Below are 26,999 nucleotides of genomic sequence, written 5' to 3'. Positions count from 1 at the left end.
AACTCGACTAAAAATCTTTGGCGACTCACAGTTGGTGGCACAGCAAGTTATGAACCAATGTGACGCAGTCAATGATAGCCTGATGGCATACAAGGAGGTGTACAACGAGCTCGAGAAGTTGTTCGATGGATGCGAAGTAAATCATATTAGTAGATTGAGCAACGACGAAGCCGACGTTCTTGCAAACATCGGGTCGCAATGCCTTGCAGTCCCGCCAGGTGTATTCTGGGAAGAGATAACAGAGAGATCCACTAAGTCGACAAAATCAAAAAAGAAAGAGAAGAAACCCTCGGGGGCTACCAAGGAAAAGCAAGAGGACGAAGAAGAAGATCAGGACCTGGTCATGGTGATACAGATACCGTGGATGCAGCCGTACATATCATACATCCTGAGGAAAGAAATACCCGACGATCCAGTTGAGGCAAGGCGAGTAATTCGACGCTCCAAAGCTTTCACGGTGGTCAAGGGAGAATTGTATAAGCGAAGTATTTCAGGCGTCTTGCAAAGGTGCGTCACACCCGAAGAAGGAAGAATAATTCTGAAGGATGTACACGAAGGAATATGTGGCCACCACGCAAGTAGTCGAGCTATCGCAGCCAAGGTTTTTCGGGCAGGATTCTACTGGTTGACAGCAATCGAGGACGCCAAGGACATAGTAAGAACTTGCGACGCGTGTCAAAGGTTTGCCGCAAAACCTCACTCTTCAGCAGCAGAGCTAGCACCAATACCATTGTCATGGCCCTTTGCTCAATGGGGACTTGATATGGTGGGTAAGTTACACAAATCCTGGCCAGGAGGAAAGGAGTACATGCTAGTAGCTGTCGATAAGTTTACAAAGTGGATAGAAGCAAAGCCGATAAATTCACCAGATGGAGCATCTGCAGTAAAATTCGTAAAAGGCCTCGTCTTCAGATTTGGAGTGCCCCACAGCATCGTCACAGACAACGGCAGTAACTTCACATCCCATGAATTCAAAGATTATTGCGAAGAGGTGGGTATCAAGCTGAACTTTGCGTCAGTTGCACATCCTCAAACCAATGGGCAAGTCGAGAAAGCCAATGGCATCATCTGCAATGGCATCAAGAAGCGCTTGTTAGGACCACTGGAAAAAGCTCGACATACCTGGCCAGAAGAACTACCAAGCGTGTTGTGGAGCATCCGAACAACACCAAACACAGCAACGCAGGAAACTCCGTTTTTCCTGGTTCATGGAGCAGAAGCAGTACTACCAATAGAGATAGAGCACAACTCTCCACGTGTCGCTGAATATGATGAAGAAACGTCGAGAAGAGCATTAGAAGACGACGTCGACGCACTTGATGAAGCTCGAGATGAAGTATTATCTCGGGTAACCAAATATCAACAGGACTTGAAGAATTACCACAGTCGACGTTTGCGGCCAAGATCTTTTCAGGTGGGAGACTTAGTTCTTCGGCTCACGCAAAAAAGTCATGAAAAACTCGAGTCACCATGGCTTGGCCCTTACATTGTCACGGAAGTAATCGGAGGAGGAGCATACAGGATAAAGGACAAGAAGACAGGGGTGGAGGAGCCAAACCCCTGGAACGTGGCGCAACTTAGGCGGTTCTATGCCTAGAGTCGAAATATAGTCCTTGTAAAACTTCAATGTACTGAAACGCCCGCGAGTTTTCAGACGCACTCTTTTCCTTTTTCGGGGCACCGAGTGGGGCCGGAGAAGGTTTTTAATGAGGCGGGCTCGCGGTGCTGCAATATAATAAAGATAGTGAGAATATAACTTTTCTTCTTTATCGACATGATCAAAGTCTTTGCTCCAACGAATATTCAATATAGTTCATCGACAAAAGAAAAGCCTTACCTTGGTATTCAAATACCTCGTGAGTCAATAAAAATACAAAATAGTACTCAATAAAAAGCTCGGGGGCTCATATTCGCCATAAATATATAAATGCCTTGGTTCAAAACCTCGCAAATATACAAATACAGTAAAGAGTCACCGAAACACTCGGGGGCTAGACAAACAGAGAAATATAATGATTGCTTTACAATATAGTCATGGATTACAAAGAAGAAATATCTACAAGAGGAAAATAACTAGTCTTGATTCAATATGTCGTCAAGAGTAACTCTGTTTTCTTCAGGAGCAGCACCAAGAAAATCGGCATAATGGCCATCGGCAAAAAAGTCGGCGTCCATCCGAAGAAGGTCCTCAATCATTTCTTCGGCTATAGGTGTAACCTTCGTGTTAATCCTATCAACACCAACTCTTCGACGTTTTACCTTTTGATGAACTTTCGCGACAACTTGGGTAAGGTCAAGATTCGAGTGGCAGATCTGGAGCATGATAAGAGCAAATCTGGCGCCAGCTACCAGTTGAGCTTTGACAAAATCATGGATACTGCGAGCATCCTTGAACCTTTCCATCAATTCAGGAAGAGTTTTTGGTTGGACGTTCCGAGGAAACATGGAGTTGTAAACCATGGACAAGGTCTTGGTACAGAAGTCAAGGAAATCGCGAGTTTGACAGGTGCGATCTTGAAACCTGACAATTTGGCGGGTCCTCTCTAGGGTAGCCCAAAACAAAGAACCATGGTCCAGGGAAAGATTAACAAGGAGGGTTGTCCTGGCATTTACCCTCTCTTCCTCGGCAGCAGCATCAGTAAAGGCACCTATCAAAACAAAGAAGTGGAAACCTTTAGGAGACAATAGCATGAAGATGAAAGATATCAGAGGATGAAACAGGCATACCCGACATATCTGCACTGGCTTCATTCATTAATTCGAGCATGAAATTTTCTCGAGTAGTCGCCTTTTCAGCCTCGGAAGCAGCAATTTCCTTAGCAGCTACGGCTTCGCGAGCTTGCTGAAGAGCAATTTTTTCGGCTTCAGATGACTTACGAGATTGCTCCATCATCGCAAGTGTTTGCTTCTTCGCATACTGAAGTTGCTGTCGAAGTTCATCCAGTTCTTGCGACAAGGTATCGTCGACAGGAGCAGTATCAGCAAAAGCTCCCCTCGCGCGAGAAGAAGAAGGCGAAACATTGGAAGGAGCGGAAGATGGAGTATAGTTATCAAATATCAACTGAAATTTAAACAAGACAACATCAAACAACAAGCAAAGATAGAGTTTTTCATTAATCTCTTGGAATAATTACAAGGGCATTACAGTGGAGCTAAGGAAATACGTGTCGCCAAATGACTACTTTGGCGACAAGAGCAAAAGAAACAGAAAGAAAAACAGAGGCATGCAACTAGACCTCCGGCCTTGACGAGCTAGGAGTCGACGATGGCTTAATCCCGAGATAGGCCAAGATCTTCTTTGTGTTGGGCTTGGCCGCTTTAATCAGCGACTTCCACCTTGACTGCTCTATTTGCTCGGTGTCGCCAACTTTCATCCAGTCAATAGTCTGTCGATCGGCAAGAACCAACGCGACAGTGTTCTCAACGGCAACCTTCATATTTTCTTGGCGCATCTTTCAGTCCAAGGTCTTCCGGTGTATTGAACATCTTGGCAAGGTTGAGGAAAGTCGCAGGCTCCTCTTTCTTCGGGAAGAAGTAGGGGAACAATGCCGACAACACTGCGCTAGCATTCGACACACCTTCACGAATCTCGGACCCATGAAGCTCCAGATAGGAAAGTGCGTCAAGGACAGGGTCATTGACAGGATTCGTCAGATCAAAATCCTGGTTTGTTTGGGCTGTCAAGGAAACAAAGCATTAGTGAAAAGACAAGAAACAACGATTCTCATAAAAATAGAAGGGATCAGCAAACTTACTGAAAGTGCGGCGACTCTGAGTTTTCAGGCGCTTGAGGATTCCTTCTTCACGAGAAGCTTGCGCAGCTTTGTGCTCATCTAAGGCAGCTGTAGCATCCTCAAGTTTTTTCTGCAATTCCTCGACACCAGCAGCTTTCGCCTTGGCTTCATCAGCTTCGGCCTTGGCTTTGCTAGCAGCGAGGTCGGCTTTCTTGCGAGCCGCCTCACTTTGCTCAAGTTTTCGAGCAAGTGCGTCAGCGCGTTCGTTGGCCTCTGCAAGTTTCTCTGTCGAGATATGGAAAAGGGAGAGAAGAAAGATCAAAAATCGCGACAAGCAACAGGAGTAAAAAATCAAGGAAAAACAGCAAGTATAAAAGTCGTTACCTTCGGTTCTATTAGCATATTCACGGTACCCAATAAATTGGGAACCGATGCGGAGAAGATCCTTGATCATAGGCTGTTCAACGTGAACACAGCAAGAGAAACATCGGCATGAAAAAGAGAAAAGGTGTGGAAAAACAAAATAAGGAAAATATAGATGTCGACAAGCTTACATCATCTAGGAGCAGAGTCGACGAACTGCCCAACTGAGGGGCAGGTTCAACAATCTTTTCAACCCTTGTCCTTTTTGGTGAAGGAGCAAGGGGGCTTGATGGTGGAGTAGTGGTGACGACGTTTTGTTGAGGAGGCGACGTTTCTTCTCCTTCAACTAGCGTGTCTGAGGCAAGTACAGTACGTGACGTGCTTGTCCGAGGAGCCACGTCAGTAGTTGGTACTTCTTCTTCCTCATCACTGTTGATCAAAAAATCGGCAGCATAAAAAGCAAGACAAGATAAATATTTCGAGTACAAAAATAGGGAGAAATAAAGACGACTTACGAGCTGACGAGGGATTCAACATAAGGATCGTAAGCTGCCTTCGGATGAGAAGGAACAACTTCTTCAGCCTTAGAAGTGCCAGAATCCTCGGCATCATTCCTTTTCCTTTTGTTCCTTGGAGAAACAGCAGGAGGAAGGGATTGCATCGATTCACTGGCTTCAGACTCAACTTCTTTTTCATGAGAAGCCGCAGATTTGTGAGAACCCGCGACTTCACTTTCAGGAATAGAAGAACCTTGAGTATCTTCGGCAACGATGGCCTGTTCTTCGACTTCTCCACCCTCAGGAAGAGGAGGAAGGGAAGTCATAGTAGGATGGTTCTGTAAAAAAATAGTGACCAAAGGAAAATTAAAGAGATGACAATACAATGAGATGCAGAAAAAGTGCGGAACAAGATAAAAACTCGGGAAGACAAAATACCTCGGGGAGTGGATTGGAGGAGCTGTACGGTTCCACGCGACTTGAGGAAGGAATTGGGTCTTTGCCCAGACGAGAAAGTCTTCGAATCAGCTTCTCGAAGTCTTTGGTGGAAAGATCACCGGAGATTCTGTTGGCGTCATTTTTACCAGAGTACGTCCAAAGGGGATTTTTGCGAGCCTGAAGAGGCTGCACTCTAATCCTAAGGAAGTAGGCAGTGATTTGAACACCAGACAGCTCCTTGCCTCGAGTGTTTTGAAGCTGACGAATACGAGACATAAGTGCCTCTGTCGCCTTTTTCTCTTCCTCAGAAGCTTCGGCATCCCAGGAGCGGCGGCGCTGGATTCTGGCACTTCCGTCGAAAGGAATTATGTTGTGCTCAACGGAGTTGGCGCTTTCTTCGTGAATGTAGAGCCACTTTTTGCGCCATCCTTGGACAGAATCAGGAAACTTGACGTCGAAATAGTCGACATCAGTACGAACACAGATAACAACGCCACCTATGTTATAAGTGACGTTGTGGGAGCCATTGCGGCGGAGGCAGAAAATGCGTTTCCACAGAGCCCAATTGGGAGGGATTCCGAGGAAACATTCGCAAAGCGTGATGAAAATAGAAATGTGAAGGATGGAATTGGGGGTCAACTGGTGCAGTTGAATCCCATAAACGAAAAGAAGGCCGCGGAGGAAATCGTGGATTGGGGTCGAAAGGCCGCGGATTAGATGATCAACAAAACTAACCCGGTACTCCATTGGAGGATTGGGGTAGCTTTCTTCGCTAGGAAAGCGGATGGCGTCCTCCTTCTTCATGAGGCCAAGCCTCTTCAGCATGTTGGTGTCTTCGTTGGAGATTTTGGATCTCTCCCACTCAAGATCCTCGGCGGCCATCTTGGATTCCGGAGTGCTGTGGCGAGTCAGACGCGCGCGCGGTGGCATCAACGGCAATGGGCAGAGCAATGTATGTGCGTGCGGAAGATCGGAGAGAGTTGGGCGCAGGGGAAGTTTTGCGAAGAGGAACAGGTGAGCGGCGCAAGCGAGGGGATGAACGGAGGTTGAAGAAAGGTTTATATAAGAATCGGGTGAAGCAGTGTGCCGTTGGATGAAGAAATCGTGTGGTGAGAATGGATCTTCTAGATACAAGGGCAAAAAGGTATTTTTACTGAGATAGGCGTTACCGTACGTGCGCCAGAAAAAGCGGAGGACGTGTGTCCCCCACTTGCACGACGTGTCAACGTGGTAGAAGCAATGAACCCACAGGGCAGAAAAATCACGACTATTCGAGAAGGATCAAATAAATTTGATTAAGGGAAGCATGTCGACAAGAAAAATAAAAGAAGAGTGGCGACAGAAAGAATTATTCAATACTTCGGGAGCCTTTGATCAAATACAAGTTTTTGCCCAAATGCTCGGGGGCTACTTCGGAAAAAAGTAAAATTTCGAGTATGACAATATAGAAATTGCGGGAGCCTACAACCAAGCACAAGTCCTTGGCTGTAGCCTCGGGGGCTACTCCCATCGGGAGCGCTATTCGCGCACCCGAGAGATAAAAAAAAAGAAGAAGAAAGAGATCATATTGGGAAGTAATGAAAATATAGCGACAAGGTGGACTAAAATGTTGAGCCTACAACCAAGCACAAGTTCTTGGTTGTAGCCTCGGGGGCTACTCCCATCGGGAACGCTGTTCGCGTGCCCGATGAAATTAACAAAGGAAAAATAGAAAAGCAAGAGAGTATATTTCGAGTTATAATTAACTCTACATATACTCCCATCGGGAGAGCAATATAAGTCATATTTGACTCGATAAAATGTGCCATTCCAACAGCCGGAAAAGCACTCGACAATATATTCTCAGAACGCCGAAGTTGCGATCAATTTCTGAATGCCGCAAATTTGCGAAGGTAAGACCCCAGATCCGTTCTGCTGGGCGTGGCATCGCCAAAGACTGCGCTCTGCTACTTTTATCCGTATCAACAGATACGAAGAAAAATCCTAACGGACGCGTTAGGTACCCGATAAATTCGACTGGGACTCGACAGAATGGTAAGACCTTAAGCGGCACCTGTCGAAGTTTACACCAGTATCCCGAGATCATGTCCAGGGACGTGATTTTGAAGTAGGTTTTTGCGGATTGCCACTAGAGCAGTTAACTAGTACCTGATCCATCAGATGAACTAGCCCCAACTACCATTATCCCTGTACAATATAGAAATTTATATGCAAAGATATGTGCGAAAACTCAGAGTTGTCAAATAAATATAAAGCTGGAGATTTTCCTTGACTCTGCAATTCAAGCAAAATCTCGGGGGCTACTGACATAGGCATACCCAATGGGCTTGCCGAAGATGGTACCCGGGGTTTGCTAAAGGCCCACAACCCGAAGAATAAGAAGATTCGGAAGCCCAAGATATTGTTAAGGAAAGCTAGAGTTGTAATAGGAGTCATTGTTTGTAATCTTGCGGGATGGGTTAGAAACCCTCCCGGACTCTGTAAACTTGTGTATCACGAATCCCTCGGCTCCGCCTCCTATATAAGGGGGAGTCGAGGGACAAGGAAAGGATCGAATCATTGTCTGCAAACCCTAGTTTTCATAATCGTCGAGTACTTTTCGGCTGAAACCTTCGAGATCTACTTACCCTCTACTTCCAACTAAACCCTAGCCTACAATCCATAGGCATTGACAAGTTGATACCTTGTCACTGAGTTCTCCCCCGTCCCCGACGCACCACCATCAAGCACCACCGGACCGATCTTCGCAGGTATGTACATCTCCAACCTCCGGCGAGTAGAGAGGTTCATCGGTCATTTTGTTCGATATAACCTTAATTTGGGGATTGCAATGTGAGTAACTTACTGGGTTTTCTAGGAAATGAAAATGGCGTCGCTCGATGCCTACACTGCGTCGGCGGATACATGGAAAGCAGAGACGGATGCTCTGCATGCATCGGCGGAGACATGTAAAGCGGATGCGGATGCGGAGGCAAAGGCGAAGGCGGTGGCTAGGACGGCCCCGGGCGCTGGCAAATGCTCGTATCGAAGCGGCATTTTGTTGGAAAGTCTTGGCGCGTGCTTCGAGTGTTTTGGCGGCGCATCCGGGAGAACCGTCGGAGGCTTCGAAGCTGGCTGCTTTGAACGCGTCGAGAGCTTGGATGGAGACTTCATCTAAGGCGGCGCTTGTTGCATATGATCATGAATCGTCAACCCCTTTGTAAGTTCTACCTTCCCCAACTGCTATGCGGTTAGATCTGGTGGATTGGGTTTTTTGCCCAAACCAGACGTGATGATGCATTGCGATGTTTTTGTATTTTTGATGATGCATTCTGCTTCTTTTGTAATTTGGGTGATTCATTATGCTTTTTAGGTACTCCGATTCATAATAATTGACTCTAATATGAATGTATCTAGACACATTTTAGTTCTAGATACATCCATATTGGAGTCAATTAATATGAATCAGAGGGGAGTAGTAATTTTTCTGATGCACTGTCCACTTCAGGAATTTTTCATGGTGATTTTTTTTGGTTTTTTTTCTGTCAACCTAGCTAATGCTCTCTGCTGTTTAGCCAAAAGTTGGATGATGCATTGTACTGTTTACATATATTTTACTCTGATGATGCATTTTGCTCTTTTAGCCTTTTAGGTAATTTTTCTGATTCCTTGAGCAGTGTGTAAAATTTTGATGAAGAATTTTGCTGTCAACTTAAATGATGCATTGTGCTGTTTACATTTTATTACCTATATCAAAGCTAACCCCATCTGATGTTACCACAGCGTTTTGGGTCCTGTAGATGTCTCCTTTTCCTCCAATCGTGTTACACGTTAGCAATTATTACTATAGATGCGAGATTGCCTTCCGTTGGCGCGTCCTATTTTTGTGGTGTTTTTGCATTGTCCTGTTTACATTATTTTGATTTTGCTGATGCATTGTGCTGTTTACATTATTTTTATTTTGCTGATGCATTGTGCTATTTACACTATTTTGATTTTGCTGATGCACCGTGAAGTTTAGGAAACATTGATGATGAATTAGATGATGCATTTTGCTGTTTAGTCAAATTAGATGTTGCATATTGTTTAAAAAATTAGATGATGCAATGTGATGTTTACATAATTTTGACGATGCATCGTGCGATTTGCGTAATCCTACCAGCTTTAGTCGAAGGACACCCACAACAATCAACAATCTGCCTGAAGATGTAGTCTCTCAGATTCTTGTCAGGCTTCCTCCCCATCCAACCTGCTTACTAGCTGCATCAGGCACCAAGAAATCATGGAGGCAATGTATGGGAAGCAATTATTTCAGAAAGCTAACTGTGTCACACAACGGAGGAAACCTGTTGCTAGGATTTTTCACCAACAACTCCGAGGACAATCGAATCATCACAGAGCATGATCTTCACCCGGCCATCTTGCAGATGCTGGCAATCCCGTCTGAAGTGAACGGTCCCAAAATCTATGTCCTGGGATGCCGCGATGGTATGGTGCTACTCCATTCTAATGTATCCGGTGGGTATATATCAGTCTGGGATTCAATTAGGCAAGTTCTCACAGCGATACCAGAACCACCATTGTGGCGCAATCACGCAATTGAAAGCAGCGGCTCAATTCTCTGTTCGAGAAACAACTCTGAACCGTTTACACATTGCTGCAAGTTCTCGGTTGTTTGGATAACAACTAAAAGTTATGATGCACAGGCTCATATCTACTCACCAGATTCAAAAGAATGGGAGTTTCTAGCTCGATCAACTCCGATGCTGTCAGAGATTGACCGTAGACCGGCAACTCTCATAGGGGGTATTTTGTACTGGCCAACGAAGTCTAGATATATCATTGAGCTTGACCATGCAAAGAAGGCTCTGAAATATATTCAGTGCCCTCATGAGACGCATGATATATTCATGTTTAACATTCACATCTTCAAGGGACATAATGGAGATGTTGCCCTTGCTGTTATTAGAGACTTCACCCTACAAACATGGGCCAGTACAAGATCATCAACAGGCGATCACGAGTCATGGACATGTCATATAAATTTTGAATTGGATACTTTTCTTGGCCTTGACACATTTCCATACAATTGGAAACATGCAGTAAGGTTACTCTGCGTATTTGAGGACAAAAATGAGCTGGTTGTAAGGGCAAAGGAGGGAGTATTCCAATTAGATATGAGCAACTGGCAGTGGAGAAAGTACAATTCTGCTAGATGTTGGTGCCCTTTACATCCCTACTCAGTTAGACCGGGTTAGTCATTCATATGTAACCTTTGCATTCATTTACATATGACTTTTGCTGATCAATTTGTTCATTTCCTGACAGTAACCGACCTGATCCAGAGTGCAACATCAAGGACACGGAAAAGAACGCGATGTCAGGAACCCATCTAATTCAAAGTTCAACATCCATAAGAGAAAAGGAAGTCGCATATGAAGGAGCAAGGCTTGTTTGGGCAAGAAGTGATAGCCCAGCTTTTCTTTGGTCTGATGTCTTTTAGTTTTCGTTCTGGTGGAAATGTCGCTGCACCATTTGTTTGTACTGCAGCTCCATAGTGGTAGCAGCTAGTACGTTGGCGCTGTTCGACGTCTGCTTGTTTTGGGGGCAAAAATATGCCACGAAACCTTTGTTTTATGTGATCAAACGATCATCTCTGCATGTATATGTTTGGGTTCTGATGAAACCTTTTTTGTGATCTGTACATATATTTGAGTCAGTCTGTGTTTTGTTTTATGATGGGCAGGAGTATTTGTTTTACTACACCATTGTTTATCCGAATTGTATTACTCACTCTATTCAAAAAGTTAGCGGCTCACCTTTTTCCTTCAAGATACGGATGTATCTACACACTAAAAACAGATATAGATGAAACCATCGCTAGACAAAGTTTAGTCACTTATGTATGGACGGGGGTAGTATTATTTATGTTGTGCTCCCAAAACAAGCAGACGTCGGATAGCGCCTATTTAAAGTTCATATGTGTAATCTTATTCCCTTTGGAAGTTAAGCATTAAACTCTACTAGTACAACCGTGGTGGTCTTGTGATGTAGTACTCTTTTGATGCATTTGTGATGTAGTAGTACTTTTTTTTGAACTGGTATAGTACTATGTAAGAAGAGTACTCCCTCTGATTCACATTCATTTTACACCAAGAAATATGGATCGGAGCGAGGGAGTAAATTAAACATGGCATCTCGTGCATGAAGCTTGACAGATCGATCAGGTTGGCTAGAATGGCAATACAATGCTCCTCATTAGGCAAATGCATGCCATGTACAATAGTATACATCCAGTAAAGAAGTCTATACTGACATAAAAAAAGACTACATTGGGGATAAGAGTCAATTGGGGCATCTACAATACAAAAAATCTTGCTCGTAGCTGATTTTGGCTAAGTGGGTTTTACTCACATTACACGTGCCACTTTCCTTTACTGCAAAACAAGTTCCAATAAAGGAAGAGGAAAGAAGAGGACATTGTGGGCGAGATTGAACACCTTTTTTATGTGTTAAGCTGAGGCCTTGTTTAGCTGAGGATTTCGACTTAGGCCTAACAGCTCAGCACACCCACAAATAAATTTCCTTGCGCGCACCACTGTCAGCAACAATAACAAAATCAGCACGCAATATTAAGAATGAAGTGAATTTAAGTAATTTGGTTAGCTTTTCAAGCAATATATTCAGAGAAAGAGCACACATGTTCGGCTAGAAATAATCATAAGAGAAGAACAATAAATCTAAGGCACCCCACTTCATATGCAGAAGGGGCGCGACAACGCATGGATTCATACCTTCAGTCAACTCTGGCTCGTAGAAGGGCGGCCGCGCCTCGAGGATGCCGGTGACGTCTCCACCACGATCTCACATGTGACTGCTTCTCGGTGGGCGGTGCGCCACGCCATGTAGAAGATCTATCAAAAGAGGAGACCCCGATGATGCTACCGACGCCTCAACCTTGATAGCACCGGCCTGTTGCTCCGCACCGAGATGCGCCACGTGCAAGATTTAGCGGATGCGCCAATTTTAGAGATATGTCATAATCGTTGTAACAAATTTCAATGTGATGATGATTTGATCCTGCACTCGGCCTTGAACATAAGTACTAGTACATTCTCACAATTTTTTTATCATTATACTTTGCGAGATTTAGCGGATGCGCCAAATTCAGAGATAGATCATGATCATGGTAACACAATATTCAATGTAATGATGATTTGATGTTGCACTCGACCTTGAACATAAGTACTAGTACGGTCTCACAATTTTGTATCATTATACTTTGCAAGTTTTAGCGGATGCGCCCATTTTCAGAGCTAGATCATGATCATGGTAACAAATTTTCAACGTGATGATGATTTGATGTTGCACTCGGCCTAGAAGAGAAGTACTAGTACGGTCTCACAATTCTTTTTATCATTATACTTTGCAAGATCTAGCGGATACACTAATTTCAGAGATAGATCATGATCATGGTAGTGACCGATATTCAAGGTGATGATGATTTGATTTTGCACTCGGCCTAGAACAGAGGTACTAGTACGGTCTCACAATTTTTTATCATTATAGTTGGACGGTAGCCAAATTCAAAATCTCATAGCGGCAAAACTTCCCGCCCACAAAATACAAAATTTTCACATGCTTCCAAATTCCCATTCTACCCAGTGGAGATGACAGCAAAGTCGGTTGGTGGGGGGGGTCTGCCCGTCATTTTTTCGATCACCACCTCCCTAGCCCGGAAATCCTCCCAAAAAAAATTAATTTCCCTTAGACCACCCACCGGAACTTCCCAAGTCCCTCTCTCTCCCACCTCCACGACCACCGCATCGGAACATCCCCGCCAGACTTCCCTGGCCTACCCGAGGCCTCGCGATCCTCGTCATCCGGCTACCTGCCGGAGCCGCTTCATCGACGCCGTCATCAACCGGGCCGGATCATCCCCGCCGAACCTCGAATTAAACCATATGCTCATCCAGCAGTCTACCACAGTCGCTTCAGCTGCGGTATCGTCCACCCCACCGGAGCCGCTTCGCCGGATCCGTCGTCTACCGCATCGGATCTTGCTCACCGACACCAATGTGCATGAATCGGATCTGCTTCACCGGCGCCGTGTATGATCTAAACTCTTCTACTGTCTCTTTTCTATTGCTTGCCTGCAAGTTCTTGTTTAATCTTGGGGGAACCTGTTTGTGCTAACGACGCGCCATTACATTTTTGCAGATGAGATGAGTAATCATGAAGTGTAATGGCCGTCTCTCCAACCCCAAGTAGCACATGTAGCGTACTTCATCACCGGATCTATCAACCCCAGGAAGATCTGCTGTGACTCCCACAGAGTGCTTCTCCTAATGTAAGTCCCTTGTTTTAGCGCCATGTTCTGGGTTCAGATGCTTGTTGGTCTGAAGCTCTTTTAGTTCATCCCTAGCTATGACCGTAACACCTTTCTATTTTCTAGTTCATTGCTAACTTTAAGCGATTGAACATTTTGGTATGCATTCCCTGCTCTGTAGATGTAGCCATGGCGCTGCAATATTAACTTGTTTCTCTTAATTGGCATGGCGCTCACATATAGAATGGTGAACATATTGGTGTGCATTCCCTCTTCTACAAGTTCACAGGTGATCCCACTATATTCCGTTTCTGGTCCATCCTAAGCAGTAGCATTAACTATCCTCTATGTGTTGCTCATTACAACTTTATATCCCGAAACAAACTAATTTGTTTCCCTCATCTACAAGTTTATGAGTGATGCCATTATAACTCCTATCTGTTTTATTCCTAGCTATTATAGTAACATCCTGCTATTATTTAATTCATGGCCAATTTTAAGTAATTTCACATGTTGGTTCGCATTCCATGCTCTATAGCTTTTGGCATCGTAACTTTTATATTTTGTTTACATTCCCTGCTGTGTAGATCTAGCCATCATAACTTTATCTTGCTCAGTCGTTGTTACAAAAATTATGGCATGCTACTATGTTGTTTGTGCCAATTTTTTACTCCATATGAACATATTGGCTTGCATTCCCTGTACTACAGGTGATGCCATTGTTTTGTATCTAGTTCATTGTAAGCTAACAAAGTTAGTATTTAGTTTGGCATGCTATCACTCTGCTATCTAGCATGTAGTACAAATAAACTTGTCATACTACTAGATAATAATTTTGTGTGCCATCTTGTTCTTCAAAAGCTGCATTATTGACTTGTTTCTCTGACTTGGCATGACGCTCACATATGGAATGCTGAACATATTGGTTTGCATTCCCTCTTATACAAGTTCACAGGTGATCCCACTATATTCTGTATCTGGTCCATCCTAAGCTCCAGCATTAACTATCCTCTATGTGTTGCTCATTACAAGTTTATATCCCGAAACATCGTGATTTGCATCCCCTTTACTATAAGTTCAGGAGTATTATTTAGTTCACGGACAATATGAAGTAATTGCACTTGGCACATGTTGGTTCACATTCCCTCCTCTTTAGCTTTTGCCATCGTAACTTCTATTTTTGGTTTACATTCCCTGCTTTGTAGATGTAGCCATCATAGCTTCATGTTGCTCAGTCGTTGTTACAAATTTTATAGCCTGCTACTATGTTGTTCATGCCAATTTTGTACTCCCAGAACATGTTGGTTTGCATGGGACTCGACAGTAGTAAGTATGCTGTTTCATTCTAACATGCTCTGTTATATTGGTTGTTGGTATGCGGCATGCACTCTTTGTTTGCTTATTGTGCGCATTACAATGATCTTGTTATAACGACGAAATGATGAGTTCCAAATTCTTTGGCAAACAATATTGTAGTGTCTTTGCCTTTCCATTGTTGCTGTCTTAACTTGTAATTTCTTTATTTCAGATATAGGTGCTGCATGGACAACTTAAAAGATTGCCGGATCGCTTCATTGTATTGCTAGGTTTCATTACCATTCAATTTCTCTGGGTTCTGTAATATTTTTTCAAAGCCTTGCAGCTGATGTAATATTTGGTTAGTTTTTATAGTTTTTCGCGCATTTTTTCTATGGTGCTTGTGGTAAGTGAGGCTATCCGACAGAAATCATGTGCTGCGTAAATATTCTCAGTATCTAAATCACAAATTCCCATCCCTTAAACGGCCCAATTAAGCGAAATCACATGTGTCGGCCCGCAAAATCCTAAAGCGCCTATTATGCCGGCATATAAACACCAACTAAACGGGCTATCCCACTTACTTATTGGGCCAGCCCACTTGCATTAAGGTGGACCCCACCCACTACTGGGCCGGCCCAGTAACAGAAAAGGGGGCCCACAAGCTTATTGGGCCGGCCCGCTAACTCATCGGGCCAGCCCACCTGATTAACCGTGGACCCCACATACTAATTGGGCCGGCCCGTTAGGACGATAGTGGCCCCACAAGCTTATTGGGCCGGCCCACTAACTTGTTGGGCTAGCCCAATTGCTTTTGTGGTGGACCCCACATATCAAATGGGCCGGCCCTTTAACAGGAAAGTGGGACCCACCTGTGTTTTTGGCCCGGCCCACTATCTTGTTGGGCCGGCCCACTTGATACATGGTGGACCCCATGTACTAAATGGGCCGGCCCTTTAATAGGAAAGTGGGACCCACCTGTGTGTTTGGGCTGGCCCACTATCTTGGTGGGCCGGCCCATTTGCTAAATGGTGGATCCCACATACTAAATGGGCCGGCCTTTTAACAGGAATGTGGGACCCACCTGTGTTTTTTGCCCGGCCCACTTTCTTGTTGGGCCAGCCCACTTGCTTTATGGTGGACCCCACATACTAAATGGGCCGGCCCTTTAACAGGAATGTGGGACCCACCTTTGTTTTTGGCCCGGCCCACTACCTTATTGGGCCGGCCCACTTGCTATATGGTGGACCCCACATACTAAATGGGCCGGCCCTTTAACAGGAAAGTGGGACCCACATGTGTTTTTGGCCCCGGCCCACTGGCTTGTTGGGACCCACATGCTAAATGGGCCGGCCCGATTGCAGGAAAGTGGGACCCACATGCTAATTGGGCCGACCCAATAACTTCTTGGGCCGGCCCACTTGCTTAAAGGTGGACCCCTCTTGTTAAATGGGCCGGCCCGATAATAGGAAAGTGGGTCCCACCTATCTTGTGGGCTGGCCCTTTTGCCAGTTGACCGGTCAAACGAGTGCATTCGGCCCGGCCCACATGCTTAGTGGGCCGGCCCATTAAAGTTTTGACCAGTCAACCTGAGAGGTTAGGCCCGGCCCACGTAACTAATGGACCAGCCCAGCTATATAGTTGACCGGTCAAACTAAGTCAGCTGGCCCGGCCCGTAAACTTAATGGGCCGGCCCGCTTAAGACGTGGCAGGCCTCGTGTGGGCCTACCATCTACCACGGGGTTTCAGCCGGTTAACGCCGTTAACTGCCAGTTAACGGCGTCTGCCACATGGCAGTTTGCATGACGTCAGCAGTCAACGGGCTCCCGGAAACACTTCTGCAACGGTCCGATTTTCCGTGGCGGAAGGGCGCCCAAGCGCGACGGACCGAAAAAAACGTGGTAGGACTTTGCCTGACGCAGTTTCGACAACAGAACCCATATCGTCGGGTTAGGCCCATAGGCGACGAAAAATACCCCTTAGCGGACGATTTTGGGACGTTGTCTATCAGAACTTTTCTAGTAGTGTATACTGATGGTTCTGAATCTGGGTTGTGGCGTCCTCATCCATCTCAGGATTACACCTGACTGGATCGCTGTAGGTTCCCATGTATGATCCCCAACGCCTACCTGTGGAGTTCTCTATAGGAGTCTCAGAACGCTGATGGTTTCCGGATTCCTCTCCACCCTCATATCCTCCATGGGAACTACTAGGAAAGTACCTAGGTGTAATGGGTGTGGTTTGTTGTTCTGGATGGTCAATACTAATGAAGTCACCAGCTGAATAAACTGGTGTGTGAACCTCACCCTCCATTGGTTCCTTTCCCTTCGTCTCCTCCTTGGGCTTAGTGAATTCTTCCAACATTGTATCAATTGCCCCTCACAGATGTCGGTTCAAATGAAAGAACAATGTCAGTAGGTTGCGGCTATTATCCATGTACTTAGCGGCTTCTGCTGGTTTGCGTTTTGCAAGCTTGAAGTGGTTAAGCATAGGATCATCTCCCTCCTCCATATGAGGAATATGTGCGAATTCGGAACCAATAAGCTCCTTGGTCTTATGTTCCCGAATATCAGTGATGGCTCTCATTATGGCTATGTGGTAGGATATTCTTATGGTTCTAGCCTCACCTGCTGGCATCACTACACTCATTCCTAGGGATTCTGCAAGTCTTAATCCTACCCTACACTTCGCCAATACTGTACCATCATAGTACATGTATTTCATTACTTGGATCTGGGGATCGCACCCAAATTCAAGTAACATGGCACGAAGAATGTCCACAAGTCATCCGTCATAGTCACTCAAGGTTGATTCCTTCACTTTCACCTTACGTACAGAACGTGAACTTGCCATAGTTGGCTGTAGAATAGAAAGAATATAATATTAGTAATGATGCATCATAATAGAGATAATAAAGAATTATCGCACTAAAAGATATGACTGTTTTATTCTCAAGTGAATATACACCATATTTTTAGAGAATTCTTTACTAATCCTATTTGACTCCTAACGTTCTGTCCCATTTACTAGGTTCCAACCTAAGGTCAAAGCTTTTGCTCTGATACCAACTGTGGTGACCCTGCATACCACTGATACGTCTCCAACGTATCGATAATTTCTTATGTTCCATGCTACTTTTATGATGATACTCACGTGTTTTATACATACTTTATGTCATATTTATGCATTTTCCGGCACTAACCTATTAACGAGATGCCGAAGAGCCAGTTGCTGTTTTCTGCTGTTTTTGGTTTCAGAAATCCTAGTAAGGAAATATTCTCGGAATTGGACGAAATCAACGCCCAGGATCTTATTTTTCCACGAAGCTTCCGGAAGTCTGAAAGGGAAACGAAGTGGGGCGACGACGCGCCCACACAACAGGGCGGCGCGGCCCAGGTGCTGGCCGCGCGGTCCTGGCGTGTGGGGCCCTCGTGGCGCCCCCTGACCTACCCTTCCGCCTACTTAAGCCTTCGTTGATAATAGTTCCAGTACCAAGAGCCACGATACGGAAAACCTTCCAGAGACGCCGCCGCCGCCAATCCCATCTCGGGGGATTCAGGAGATCGCCTCCGGCACCCTGCCGGAGAGGGGAATCATCTCCCGGAGGACTCTTCACCGCCATGGTCGCCTCCGGAGTGATGTGTGAGTAGTTCACCCCTGGACTATGGGTCCATAGCAGTAGCTAGATGGTCGTCTTCTCCTAATTGTGCTATCATTGTTAGATCTCGTGAGCTGCCTAACATGATCAAGATCATCTATCTGTAATGCTACATGTTGCGTTTGTTGGGATCCGATGAATATGGAATACTATGCTATGTTGATTATCAATCTATCTATGTGTTGTTTATGATCTTGCATGCTCTCCGTTATTATTAGAGGCTCTGGCCAAGTCATTACTTGTAACTCCAAGAGGGAGTATTTATGCTCGATAGTGGGTTCATGCCTCCATTAAATCTGGGACAGTGACAGAAAGTTCTAAGGTTGTTGTAATATCCCAGGTTTAGAGGCAATAAAATGAGAGAACACCAAAGTGTGCATTGCATTCATGCATAGAAAATCTGGGGGATTTTCGCGCTTTCAAATAAAACTTACCACAGTAACTGAAGTTTCACTTGACTTGCTGGAATTGAAGTAGATCATCAAGTCAAGCGCTATAAACTTCACTGTGATCTTTGTTAAAACCTTGTTTTGGGTAGAGATGATTTGATCTATGGATTAGATCAAATGGAATTAGATTTACAACAACACATTCTTTAAGAATCAAACTCCAACTTATTAACACTTGAAAGCAGCAACTACCTTTGTGTGTAATTTAATTCACTTATAAATAAGTTAAACCACAGGGTCTAAAGTGCATAAAAGCCACACATTCTTATTTAAATCATAACTTATTAAGTATATGGAATATCATAAAACTAAACCCATTTACATTACGAATTATAGTCCACACTACTTGAATAAAACTAACTATGAGTATTTTGAAACTCATATGATCATGCCTTGGTGAAATCAAACCCATCTATCCAAAAATTGAGGAATAACCTTCAACCTTGATCTTTTGATCAATATTATAATATAAATCCAATCCAATATGATATAGTGACTCATCCACAATAATAAAACCATCCACAAGATATTTAGTAACAAATGCCACTTGGCTAACCAAAAATAAATCATATGAGAGGATAATGATCTTGCCACATAGGATGAAAATATCTACATGACTTGCATCCCAAGCTTTGCCACCTCATGCTCAAAGGATTGCTATGGATGAGGGCATGACAACCAAGCACCTTACTCATCAACCCAACACAAGAGTCACCACCTATGTGTCATGATACTAGAGCTTGCCCAAGCCTATAAATAGAGCCACACCCTTCATCCATTTTCTCATCAAGTACCATGATACATGGGAACAAATGCATAGAGCCACTCCATGTGAATTAGTTAGGATCAAGATGAAGAAGCTAGGAGGTGGAGGCATACCACAAGATGCAGGTTTATCAGATTTCCTGAAGAACAAGCTACAGAAGATACCAAGGTAGAATTCCTAGGCAAACCATATATTTTGAGGATCATATCATCATATCTTGAGTAGGACCTTAGGCTATTACAAGACATTTAGAAGTGAGAGAGATTATAGATGCTAACCATAGCCATGTCTATCCTAGAAAATTTTAGAGTAGTATTACATCTTACTTGTTTAAACCTACCTTTAATCTTGTAGATGAGAGCCATGTTCCATTAGTGAAACATAACCAAAGCTTATGCTCATATTCTAATCCTAGTTGTGTATCACATTGGTGATCACTACTTAAACCCTAAACTACATTTGAATTCCAACCCATGGATTAACTTGGATTATAATTAGAACCCTGCCATACCTCATGCCTATTCAATACTTCAATTAGTGAAGTATTCCCAAAACCCTAAACCTTTTCATGTAGGATCCACTCCACATAAAATAATATGTCCTAACTTGTGTATCATGGATCACAAGTATAAACCAAGTTATAGATACTTAGTGTTCAATACCATTTGGTGAGTAGGATGAAACCAAGATCCTATTCTCCCTTGCAATCCAAATACTTGGCCTAAGTGAACCAAATGAATGGTATTTATAAAGTAGCATCACCTTAACAAGTGAATTAACCATGATGAGCTTAGGATCTATTTCAAGTAAGCCAAGCCAGAATTGCTAAGCAAGATTATTAAAGATATAGTTTGTTCAACCATTTTCTTAAACTCTTTAAAATAAATTCCTCACATAAAATGATGAACCCAATTCCATCCTCAATTTCACCACTACATAAAATACTAGCCATAACTAATTTATATGTGAACCTCACTATTGTTAAGTAATAACAAAACTTAATGACATGTTTACTATGCACTGGTTATAAACTTCAAATCATTCAAGATAGGTTTGGTTCCCAAATTTAAAAGAATTGAGATAAACCATTAAACCATATCTACTTTATTTATACTTCACCAAAGCATCAACATAATCAAATATTAAATATTTGTTTGAACAAAACAAATATGCAGCAAGTAGTACTATCAAGTTCTATTAAGATTCAAATAATTTAGGACCTGCAAAATAAGAGAGAGTTCAAATTTGAAATCAAATAGTAAATGCAAACCAGAAAATAAAACAAAAAGTTTAAAAAGGAAAAAGAGAGGGAAAACTTTACCTGTCCACCGAAGCAGGCCGCAGCAGCCCAAGCCAGCACCAGAGCAGCCCAGCATCGAAGCCCAGCACCAGCCCAGCCCAAGCCAGATACCGATTCGGTATCTTTAAAAATCGTGCGAAGAAAGAAAACCCCTTTCTTCTTCTTCCCCGGCGTCGACAGCGCGGCATCGCCAGTAGACGTCGAGCTCGTCGACGATAAGCTTGCCCGGACGCGCCAGAAGGTTCCAGAATTTCGCCCTAATCGTTTCACGTCCGAGTCTATCCGTGGGGAAGAAAAGATCCTCGCCAGACCACCTTCCAGAGACCGCCACCTCTTCATCGTCGCCGTCGTCATGTCGAGTCCTCGAGGCTTTCCTTGGCCTATAAATAGGTGGAGGGCGTCACCGTGTAATCCTTGTTCTTCGCCGCCCATCCATTCTCTCTAAATCGCTCTCTATATCTCACTGGAAACACCGCCATGGCCAGCCAGTTCTCCGGCTAGCCGTCGATAGAAGCCACCCCGGAGTCCACCGTTAGGTCGAGGAGATGCGCCTTGGTGTGTAGATCTTCTGGGAGCAAGCAGGCATCAAGGGGAGTTCGGAACCAGGAGGATTTCACCGTTCCCTTTCACTCGGGTTCGCCGGGAAACAGTCAATCGCTGCCGCCTCCGTCAACAATCATCGTCGCCGACCACACCAGCAGGTTCAGGGTGAGTTTGCGCGCCGTTAGGGCATACTCTCGCTTCCTAGCATCATCTGTAACGTCTGATTCGATTCTCGCCGGAGTAAACCACCGCAGCATCCCTTTGTCGGCGATGCTCCGATGAGTCCCTGCGGAAACCACCACCACCATTCATCTCGCCTTGCAGTACTCGTTCGAATGCACCTATTCGCGCGTCCCGGGAGGCCTTAAATCGGCGTCTCCGTCGTGCCCTGTCTCGCCGGCGTTGAGCCGCCGGTGGGGTGACGTGGCCGTGGGGACCCGGGAGCATTTTGACCTGGTCGTTGCCCCGTGGCAGCTGACCTAGTCAAAGGCCCCACTAGTCAGTCATAGGGTTAGATCTGTACCGGGTATCTTTAGTATTTTTAGGTTTATTTCAAATTCCAGAAAATAGCTAAAACTTTACAGAAATAGATTAAATTCATTTCAACTCAGAAAAATATGAATAATATATCAAAATGCTCATAAAAATAAACTCTATTCAAATAAAATATAAAACAAAAATGTGTGTCAAAATAAAATTTCATTTATTTTTAACTCCTTTAATTATGCCATTTCAATTATTTAAAATGCAATTTGAATTCAATAATTAGTAAAGTTTCAAAAATTAAATTTAACTATTCAGTTAACTAATTTAAAATGTTAAGATTAATTTTCTTTATCATATTTGCATTAACTTAATTATTAGTGGTAATTCAGAAACCCTAATTTGCAATTTACCATTTACCATTTTCTTTAAATAGCAATAAAGCAAGAAAATATTAAAAGCCAATATCATTTTGGTAGTTCAACAATCATTTACTTAAACATTCTTTAGTTAACAAGTTAATTATTTTAAACCCTAATAACAATTATTAAACACGATTCTTAATTAAACCAAAATAGGAATTACCCTAATGATTAATTCTTGTGGAAAATTAATAAAATGTTAAACCATTACTAATTTTGATTCAAAGTAATTAGTAACCACAACTCTATTACCAATTATAATTTTAGGAGATGGATCTTAATTTAGAAACCCTAGTTTCAATTTAGTAAGACTTTGATTCCATTATTTCATGTGATCATCTCAAAATTGTTACACTTCCAAAACCCTAAAGATTTAAGCCATGTGATCATAGCCACTTCAACTTTACTTGTAGAACTTTGATAAGAAACCAATGAATGCATAATCATGATCCATCAACATAAAACCAATACACATGAGCTTAACATTTCATGTTCCTGTTCTTAATTAAAACCTATATGATTCACTAGTATCACCTAGGTATAAACCCTAACTTGTTAATTGGATTAGTACCATTGATCACCACTCCTACATACAATACCATTAGAATCAACCTCAACCATCAAACCCTAGTAGAACTATAATGATAAAACCTAGTACCAACCTTGTGTAGCAATTCACATCACATGCTCCTATTCAATTAAACCCTACTTAGTAATTGATAAGCCACTTAGCTTAGAAGCAATTAGATACTACTTAGTAAAGCAATTGTGAAACCATAGTAAACCTTAATAGCTAATTTATAGAACCATCTTAAATAACCATCCTTTGATATGATGTATATGGGAAACCATAGTTATAACCTTACCAATACTTGGTGTATAGAAACCCATTCTATTTAAGGACCCAATTAGTTTCTATTAGTATAACTAAATGAACTCAATAGTAAACCCTAGAGTTACATAGCACCTATATATAGTAGTTCATGTTCTTATTTAACCTGTTCTTCAAAAGTTATTCTTTTGAAGTACAAATGTCAATCAAACCACAGAAGCCATAATTCTTATTTGAAATACTTATTAGTTCTTAAACAACATGTTCTTCAAAAGTTATTCTTTTGAAGTATAGCATAAGTAATCATCAACCATGACCCGTAGAACTTAAAATTGACAACTGTTCTTTACATATTATTCCATCACTATTCTGTATGTGTATGATTGTTATGATGTCTTATATCACTTGATTATGATGCTAAAATAACCAAACCCTAATAAGAACCTTGTTTGAGAACCATTCTAAAAGTGCAACACACCCTAAAGAAATCTTTACAACTCATCCATCCTAAATCATCGAGGTTAGATTACGCTCGGGACGATTGCATCTCATACTATGCATTATAGCATTATTGCCAGTTCTTCAAACATTGTCCTTACCGGACGATGATGGTATTTCAGAATTTGGAGTTATCACGTATCGAAGCTTTTGCCTGCATAATCTTGCAGTCAAGAAAGGCAAGTTCATCGCTTGCTCATGTCATTTGATTATTTGTATCAAACTATATGCAAAGTACTATACTTATCACTCATGCATTGAAAAGCAAAGTATTATTTTACAATTATGAATATGACTATGTGGTGGGCAATGGAACCATGGTATGTGTTGATATGGTGGAGGTTCCATTGCATGGGTTATATCACCCTAGGATTAATTACCAATGCCGTCCAGTGATTCTAGCGCCGTACATATCGCGTTATCCATAAGATCTATAATGGCTCTGGGGAAGTCAGCTGTATCTTTTCCCTTCTGCACGCCAACGGATCGGAGAGCCGGTGGGGTGCTGGAGGCACTGCCGCAATAGGTTGGGAAATCCTTTTAAATCCCCATCCATTAGTGATGATAAGCTCTTCGATCTATGAGGGATTGTCCGGAGTACACCATGAGTAAAGTCGTATTATCGGGGGAAGTCTACTGGAGGTGTACGGTTGGACAAAAGGGTGGGTTTGCAGGGTCGCGGAGAAGGCAGTGATTGGCTTGGATCTTATACTGGGCCTCACACTAAAGGAAGTGTGGACGAGCTGAGGACATACTCTCAGCCGGCAACATGGTTAAGATCTCTTGTGGGGTAAAGTAACGCACCTCTACAGAGGGTATCAAGAATTGTGACTGTCACTCCCTATTCCGGGAAGGGAACTGCGAACGCGGCAGGAAAGGAACTCCACGAAGTTCTAGTCAACCTGTGAAGACTGACGGGCATAGTTTTCAGAATAAAATAAACCTTTTGAAGAAATGATTAAAAAAACTTGCATTGGCCTATGACTTTCTGGTCTATGGCTGTAGCTAGTGAATGATACACATATTTCCTAATATGAACTTGCTGAGTACGCTCGTACTCATTCTATCCCATTTGAACCCCCTTCTTAGATCAATGTAACGAAGGAGAAACTACCGTGGAACTCGAAGACAAAGGAGTCAACTGCAACAAGATGAGGAATCCAATCAAAGAAGTCAATGGAGTTAACTTCTGCATCAGTTATAATGGAAACCTAGACTAGTAATAGAAGGGAATCTTTCCCTAATCCTAGCACCTAAGTAGCTAGATTTCTATAGCAAGCAAAGTAGCTCTTGAAATTGAGTTAGTAATAAGATAGACTACGAGTCGTTCTTCTGGAGCTTTATTTGAAGTTTTACCTCACTGTAAAGTAAGAGGCTGTGTGGATCTTATGTAAACAGTTCGTGTGTACTTCTATAGACATACCTTGGACTCGCATATGTTTCTGTTGTACCACTCTGAGAGATGTAATATGAGTGGAACGGTGTTTCACTTGTGTTATGTCAACGACTTGTGTACTACACCATGCAGTGGTACGCTGGGTCATCACAGCTGGTATCAGAGCAAATGCTTTGACCCTAGGATTAAAACCCTTTAAAGGAGACCTATAGGTTTGGTAGTGTCTATAGGAAGTATCTTAGCTAAGCCAACTATGCTAAACCAATTATTCTTTTGACTTGAGATGGGTATTCACTTGAGAATAATCCTGACACACTTGAGTCAATCTTTCTAATCTATATTTCTTTAAGTAAAGTTAGTTAATTATCTTGCTTCATTCCAAATAACTAGAACACCACTTAAGCTTAAGATAATGGGTGGTAGTAGACCACAGTTGGTATACAACACATGGTAGTCCAAAGAGAGGATACAACCATAAGGAAGATAACCTATTGGAAGTAGTATACCAACGCAAGTTATGGTTAAGTAAGAGTCATTTAAAATGTCAAATGACTGATGTTAAGTAATGTAGATAAGTAATATGAGGTAGTATGTACCTATGATGAGTCAATCATAGGAGGTAAGGAAGAGTGATAGGAGTATTTAAGTCTACATTTCATGGTAAAGTTGTAATCATATATGATTCACTTGAGAATCATGATGTGAGGGAGTAGAACATCATAAGTACGATAACAGAGGTATGACGAGGAGTAGGATTTAAGGAATAGTTCAAAAGCTTAGGCCTTAAAATCCTAATAACTGTATCAAGTATGTTAGAACCATAGTCCTTAATTTAAAAAAAGGCTTATTTAGAGCATATCACATAGAGAAATCCTAGAGTTATATGCGGTATATTCTAAACAATCATGTGTTAGAGTAAACATGTTAGAACTAATTGTATTATAGGAAGTAGTTCTCAATAGCACATATATATGGTATACTATTTTGTGAGTACTTCCAAAGAAAACTAGGTTAACTCCAACTATCCCAGGCCATTTTGTTTCAAGTTTGTCTCATTGGAAATGTGCAATTAAGATAAATGTTGAGACCACTAGTAGAAATTCACGTATTGTGCTAAGTATCACAACCTAAACTTATCTTATGTGGTGTTATATACTACACATCTGATCCTGATGTTTAGGGATGTCTTACCCAACTACTATATTCAGGCATATAAGGATGTGTATTATAAGCACAAAGCTGGATTTTCTTGGATTTTCTTGAATCTTCATTGATGGACTAGATCCATACATGAAGTTTGACTTTGATATGCAAATGCATGTTGCAATATCAAGCTCTTACTTGATGTTATAGGTCTAGAGGGTAAAGGTATTCATGTGAGGGAGTGACGAATTCTGAAGATTTGAAGACAAGATGAAGGTTCACTTGAAGAAGGAAGTCAAATTGTGGGAAGCAACCACAATACTCTAAAGGAAGGACCAATCAAAACTCACTTTTATCCTTAATCAAGGAGTACTTTAACATGGAAGTACCATGAAAGCGAGAAAATAGTGAATATGGAGCAGAAGAAGTAGAGCTGTATTCATTATGGAAGAAGGGAATGCAAGTTAAGTCACTTACAATACTATTTTCATAGTGTCAATAAGTGGTTATCTTGCAAAACAAATCCTAGAAGAAGGAAAATAGACAAGTGAAGTCGTAGCTGGTATAATAAGACCGCAGCTGATATAGGATAATCATGAAGAGAAAGCAGTGAAAGTTAGGTATATCTTAACTAAAACTATGTAAGTAGCCACAGCTGGTAAGTAGATATTGACTAGAACCATAACATAGCCACAGCTGGTATCCAATAAGCCACATCTGGTACTAGGTAGTCTGCAGCTGGTACCAGATAGCCACAGCCTGAACATTTCTTTACCCTAAAGGAAAGAGGGATTCCGCAGCTAGTATTTCACAGCTGATATCTCGTGGTTGGTAAATATTTAGTCGGAGGATTCATAATGGATACCCACAACT

Source organism: Lolium perenne, chromosome 5 (genome assembly GCF_019359855.2).
Source record: "Lolium perenne isolate Kyuss_39 chromosome 5, Kyuss_2.0, whole genome shotgun sequence".
In the NCBI taxonomy this organism is placed as follows: domain Eukaryota; kingdom Viridiplantae; phylum Streptophyta; class Magnoliopsida; order Poales; family Poaceae; genus Lolium; species Lolium perenne.
Note: the sequence above shows the minus strand (reverse complement) of the source record.